The following is a 6,000-nucleotide window of genomic DNA, read 5'->3' as shown; positions in this document are numbered from 1 at the left end:
AGAAGCTGTTACCCAGCCTGACAGTTCTGGTTCTTATGTTGCGATACCATTTATCTAACAGCAGGAGGTCGAAGAGATTGTGGGAAGGACGGGAAGTGTCTTAGACAATGCTGGATGCACTGAGTATGCAACTCTTCTGTATGTCTTAAATGGGGCGAGAGAGACCCCTATGCTGTTTTCAGCAGTCCTTACACTCTCTGTTGCAGGGTCTTGTGATCTGATGCATTGTATTTCCCATACCAGTCTTTTAAACCTTGGTAATTTATCTGCCACAAGTACTATGTCTGGCAGCCCATTCCATGAATACGCTACCCTTTGTATAAAGAAGTTACCCCTCAGGTCCTTTTGAAATATTCCCTCTCTCACATTAAACCCGTTCCCTCTCGGTTTGGTTTCCTTCTCCTGGGGAAAACCTGTGTGGATTCAGCCCATCTTTGCCTGTCATGATTTTATACACTTCTATATAGATCACCCCAAAATCCCTTATACTGAACGCAATTACGTCCTTGCACTAAGCCTAACCCTAATGCCCAATAGGTCACCTCAGATTCAGAGAGATCTTAGTGTGCAGTTCACAAGAGGCTAGGATTCAGGGACAGCATGTAAATTGATAGCTGACAGTGTGCTGAAGTGTACTGGAGATGCCAGATTGCAGATGCTAGGAGCCAAATCAGTAGATGCTGGGGAGACTAAGACCAGTGGACGCAGCCTCATAATAGAGGGACATCCATTTAGGACAGAGGTAAGGAGGAATTTCTCTAACCAGAGAGTGGTGAATCTATGGAATTTGTTGCCATGGGCAGCTGTGAAGGCCAAGTCATTGGGTACATTAACAGTAGAGATTGATAGGTTCCTTCTTTCTTTTCAAATCTTTTTATTGTTCTATTATACAGAAAAAAATAACATGAGTACATCGAAGTAACAACACTTACAATGTCTCAAAACAGACATTATGATCCAATTCTTCCAGTCATCCCCACTCTCCTGCCTTTTCCCCATACCCTTTAATGCCCTGGCTAATCAAGAATCTATCTATCTCTGCTTTAAATACACTCAAAGACCTGGTCTCTGCAGCGGCTCGTGGCAACAAATTTCACAGATTTACCACCCTCTGACTTCTTCTCCTGCCCCGTTCCTTTCCTATCTGCAGGCCTTCACCTATCGCCTTCCAGGTAGCCTGTTTCCTTTCTGGCCTCTCCCCGCCTCCTTTCCAGTTCAGAAGACGAGTCTCGGCCTAAAGCGTCAACTGTTTATTCATTTTCATAGATGCTGCCTGGCCTGCTGAGTTCCTCTAGCATTGTGTGTGTGTGTTGTTCTGGATTTCCAGCATCTCCACACTTCCTTATGTTTCTAGTTATTTGTACAATATGTTTTATAGGATTTCCTTTCTTTTTTTTTGTATTTTTATTGCATTCTTTATGTTTATTGTGCTTTTTAATGTTGTATTGGATCTGGAGAAACAAACATTTTGTTCTCCTTTACACTCGTGAACTAAAGAACAACAATAAACCATCTTGAATCTTCAAAACACGGTAACTGAAGAAGACGGCATCCATCATGAAGGAAGCTCACTCTTCAGATATACGCTCTTCTCATTCCTACCATCAGGGAGAAGGTACAGGAATCTGAAGATCCACACTCAGTAATTCAGAAACAGTTCCTTATCCCTCCACAATCCGATTTCTGAACGCTGTCTCCCAATTCATTTCTTTTTTGCATTATTTATTTATTTTTGTGGTTTATAATATATTTATGCATTGCACCATACTGCTGTTGCAAAACAAAAATGTCAGTGATAATAAACCAGATTCTGATTCTGTTTTGGGAGCTTCCTGGGCTCAAATTACCAGCAGTGTTTCTGCAAGGGTGAACATAGTTTGAAGTCACTTCATCAGCAGGCATCGTTCCCTCTAACTTTTTCACAGCTGCACAGACTAACCTTTGCTCTGAGCGGGACATATTTACTCTGTCTGTAAACTGCACGGAATTTTACATTAACATTTGTTCATATGGGAGGCAGGGTTTGAGGGTCGGCACAACATTGTGGGCCGAAGGGCCTGTAATGTGCTGTACTATTCTGTTGTTCTATGTTCATTTGTTATGTGCCTTGTCATATGACGTGGACGATCATGGTATTTCCATGACCACGATTCTTCGTGTTAAATTTTCCAACAGAAGTAGTTTGCCTTTGCCTGCTTCTGGGCAGTACCTTCACAAGACAGGTGAGCCCAGCCATTATCAATACTCTTCAGAGATTGTCTGCCCGGCATCACTGGTCACATAAGCAGGACTTGTGATATGCACCAGCTGCTCAGACGACCATCCATCACCTGCTCCCATGGTTTCACGTGACCCTGATTGGTTGAGGTGGGGGCTAAGCAGGTGTTACACCTTGCCTAAGGGTGACCTACAGGATAGTGGAGGGAAGGAGCACCTTACACCTCCTTTGGTATCCCCACCCCGCCACCCGGTATTAACATCATATTAAAGAAAATTCCAGCTGAGTGGTAATAAAGGCTATGTGTGTGGTTGCACACCTGCACAGCCTAGAGGGAACACAGTATCAATGGGACGTGTGCTAGGGAGCCTTTCCTAGGAAGAAACTACTAAACGTGAGTCTTTACGTTTTCCACCTATCAGCTCCCAGCTTCTCAGTTCATCCACCTTCTCCTACCCACCGACCTTCCCCCTCAATCTGATCTTAACTTTCACTTTGTACCTTGTACTCCATCCTCTTCGCCCCACCCCACCTTCTTCTTCTGGCTTCTTCCCCGCCCTTTTCAGCTCTGATGAAGGGGCTCGGCCCCAAACGTTGACTGTTTAGTCATTTCCACAGATGCTACCTGATCTGCTGAGTTCCTCCAGCATTTTGTGCGTGTTACTCTGGATTTCCAGCAACCGAAGAATCCCCTGTGTTTACCAAACGCGGTGGATTTTTGAAGTGGGAGGGGGCTGGAGAGAGGGAGGGGCCGCCGCTAATCCTAAATGATTTGACTCTCCGCTGTATTCATCATTTGACATCAATGAGTCGGCGCCTTTTCGAAATCCCAGCCCACTGAACCTATTCAACGAAAATCCACAGAGAGGCGCAACGCATTGGCGCAAGTTTTTGTTTTTGTTCGGTGAAGAAAGGCTTCCAAAGTTCACAAACTACCAAGAAGTTGGGCGGACAGTTTGAGGTGGCGTGCGTGCTTTGGAAAGAGAGAGGGCCGGGTTTCTGGCCTCTGGCCGAGAGAAGGTGGGATTTTGGTTGTAATAAACGCAGGTTGGACGACCGATTCACCCCCTTTCTCCCCTCCACTCTCCCTCGCAACCTGTCGCATCCGTCCGAAGGACACGCCAACCTGCACAAGGGAGCCAAAACGGTGAAGATGGAGCTGGTCAGAAGGGATTGAGAAAGGAACGAGATTCTGCTCGGGACAGGGGAGAAATAGAGAGAGAAGCCTGCCAGCAAACCGAACACCCCACCACAAATCCCTGGATTTATACAATGGGAAGCAGGCGCTTAGAGTTCCTCTGAGTTGACCCGGATTGCCCCAGCGAGAAATTAGAGGTACGTTTTAATTTCAGTCTGGCTGCAAACACAAGACAGGCAGTGTGATTCCCTCTCTACCTTCGGCTCTCACAGACCCCCCCCCCCCTCTAATTGCTTTCTTTGTCGTAAAAATCCCCTACATTCTCTAATCTGAGAACAACAGCTACACAGTTAGGAGGGAGTCTCTTCGTGATAATAAATTGCTGGCTTGTTTGTGTTTTTTTTTCCACGCTGTTAATTCCAGACTAAATTGTTCTAAATCCGCAGTTTGACACACATTACGGAATGTGCCCTTTCACAATATTTGTACCGAGAATATGGACCCCCACGCGATAGCTTGTTTCTCTGACCGACAGCGCTTTTTTAAAAAAAAATCCGAAACGATTGTGGCGACTCTTATTAAACGGATTTAGGAACAAACTTAACCCATTCGCGCCCGCACGGGAGATCAGGCTGCGTAGAACCAAAACTGAGGAGCGGTTTCCGCGTTCCCAGTTGATCGAAAGTTCAAGGTAAACAACATGAAAGTTGCAGTGTAGTCTGATTGTGAACTTAATCTCAAATCGAGTCGAGCAGGCATTCTTCGTCCCCATCGAGGCTATCTTAAAAAGGCGGCATCCTTCATTAAGCACCTCTATCATCAGAACATGCCCTCTTCTAATTACTGCCTTTAGAGAGGAGGTACGGGAGCCTGAAGGTACACAGTCAACATTTTAGGGGCAGCGTAACACACTCAAAGTGCTGGAGGTACTCAGCAGGTCAGGCAACATCTATGAAAAAGAATGAGCAGGTCTCGGCCCGAAATGTCGACTGTTTACTATTTTCCATAGATGCTGCCTGACCTGCTGAGTTCCTCTGGGACGTGTGTGTGTGTGTTACTGTGGATTTCCAGCATCTGAAGATTTTGTCGTGTTTGTTTTAGGATCAGCTTTTTCTCCACCACCGCCAAATTCCTGAATCTAGGAACACCACCTCACTATTTTCTCAAAGTTGCTGGTGAACGCAGCAGGCCAGGCAGCATCTCTAGGAAGAGGTACATCCGACGTTTCGGGACGACCTTCGTGAGGGTCTCGGCCCGAAACATCGACTGTACCTCTTCCTAGAGATGCTGCCTGGCCTGCTGCGTTCACCAGCAACTTTGATGTGTGTTGCTTGAATTTCCAACATTGCAGAATTCCTCGTGTTCACTATTTTCTCTGTTTCTTTCTCTCTGCTGTGTGTGTGTGCGCCTCGCTCTCTGCGTCTCTCTCTCTCATATATACTACATATATGTACTGAAATTGTAATTTAAAGTATATTTTACGTCTTACTAGAGCTGCTAAGCAACAAATCTCACGACATATGCCAGTGATGGTAAACTTGATTCTGATTAAATGTCATTCGACCGTCAGGTGTGTGTGTCCTTTCAGCACGGAGAGTGGGAACTTGAAGTCTAAGCTGAGACGGCAGTGCAGAGCGTAGAGTTGCTGCTGTGTTCCAGTGACAGTGACTGTAGGTTTCATGAGCTGCTGTGGGTCTTCTGATAGGGATGAGAACGGTGCTCTGGAGAGGCAATGCTTAAGTCAATCAGTTTCATTAATACGGGGGGGGGGTGGGGGAGACTCGTCTTCAACTCTTGGGTAATTAGTTTGTTTTTGTCCCATGCACCAAGACAGTTTTACATGGCATCCGTGCAGAACACTCCATTATAACCGTGCATTGAGATAGTACAGAGTGGAAAGCAATTAATGAATTCAGAATAGGCACTCAGTGGCCACTTTATTAGGCACACCTAATCCAAATTTCTAATCAGCCAATCATAAGGCAGCAACTCAATAGGAAAAAGCATGCAGACATGGTCAAGAGGTTCAGTTGTTGTCCAGACCAAACATCAGAATGGGGAAGAAATGTGACCTCGGTGACTTTGAACATGGAATGATTGTTGGTGGCTTGAGTATCTCAGGAATTGTTGATCCCCTGGGATTTTTATGCCCAACAGTCTCTAGTGTAGGGTGGGGTGGGGAACATCCGGTGAGCAGCAGTTCTGTGGGTGAAAACACCTCGTTACTGAGGGAGGTCAGAGGAGAATGGCCAGTCTGGTTCAAGCTGACAGGAAGGTGATGGTAACTCAAATAACCATTACTTTACAACAGTGGTGTGCAGAAGAGCATCTCTGAATGCACAACACATCAAACCTTGAAGTGGATGGGCAACTGCAGCAGGAGACCACTAAGAAATACTCCACCTGTACTGAATAAAGTGGCCACTGAGTGTAGTATTGCAATGCAGGTAAACAAAGAAAATGTGTAAGTTGCAAGGAGGCTGATTAGGAAATTAAATTCACGTTCACAAGAAATTCTGCAGATGCTGAAAAGTCAGAACAAGACACAAAGTGCAGGAGGAATGCAGCTGGCCAGGATGCATCTAAGGAAGAAACAGTCAACCATTCTGTCTGAGACCCTTCATCAGGACTGGGGAGGAAGGGG

General features: G+C 45.7%; 1 protein-coding gene across 2 annotated transcripts in view; it reads left to right on the top strand.

Annotated features, from left to right (window-relative positions):
- The first annotated feature begins 3,051 nt into the window (after positions 1–3,051).
- LOC140196168 (rho guanine nucleotide exchange factor 26-like) overlaps positions 3,052–6,000 on the top strand; it is a 231,939-nt gene continuing 228,990 nt past the window's right edge. The window contains exon 1 of one of the 2 annotated variants that reach the window (XM_072254925.1): positions 3,052–3,553. The gene's annotated coding sequence lies outside the window, so the exon portion shown is untranslated. The remainder of the gene's footprint in view (positions 3,554–6,000) is intronic. The other variant, XM_072254926.1, reaches the window with a different exon arrangement.

This window comes from Mobula birostris, chromosome 4 (genome assembly GCF_030028105.1).
Source record: "Mobula birostris isolate sMobBir1 chromosome 4, sMobBir1.hap1, whole genome shotgun sequence".
In the NCBI taxonomy this organism is placed as follows: domain Eukaryota; kingdom Metazoa; phylum Chordata; class Chondrichthyes; order Myliobatiformes; family Myliobatidae; genus Mobula; species Mobula birostris.
The sequence above is the reverse complement of the archived record's forward strand: the minus strand, read 5'-3'. Positions and strand labels throughout refer to the sequence as shown.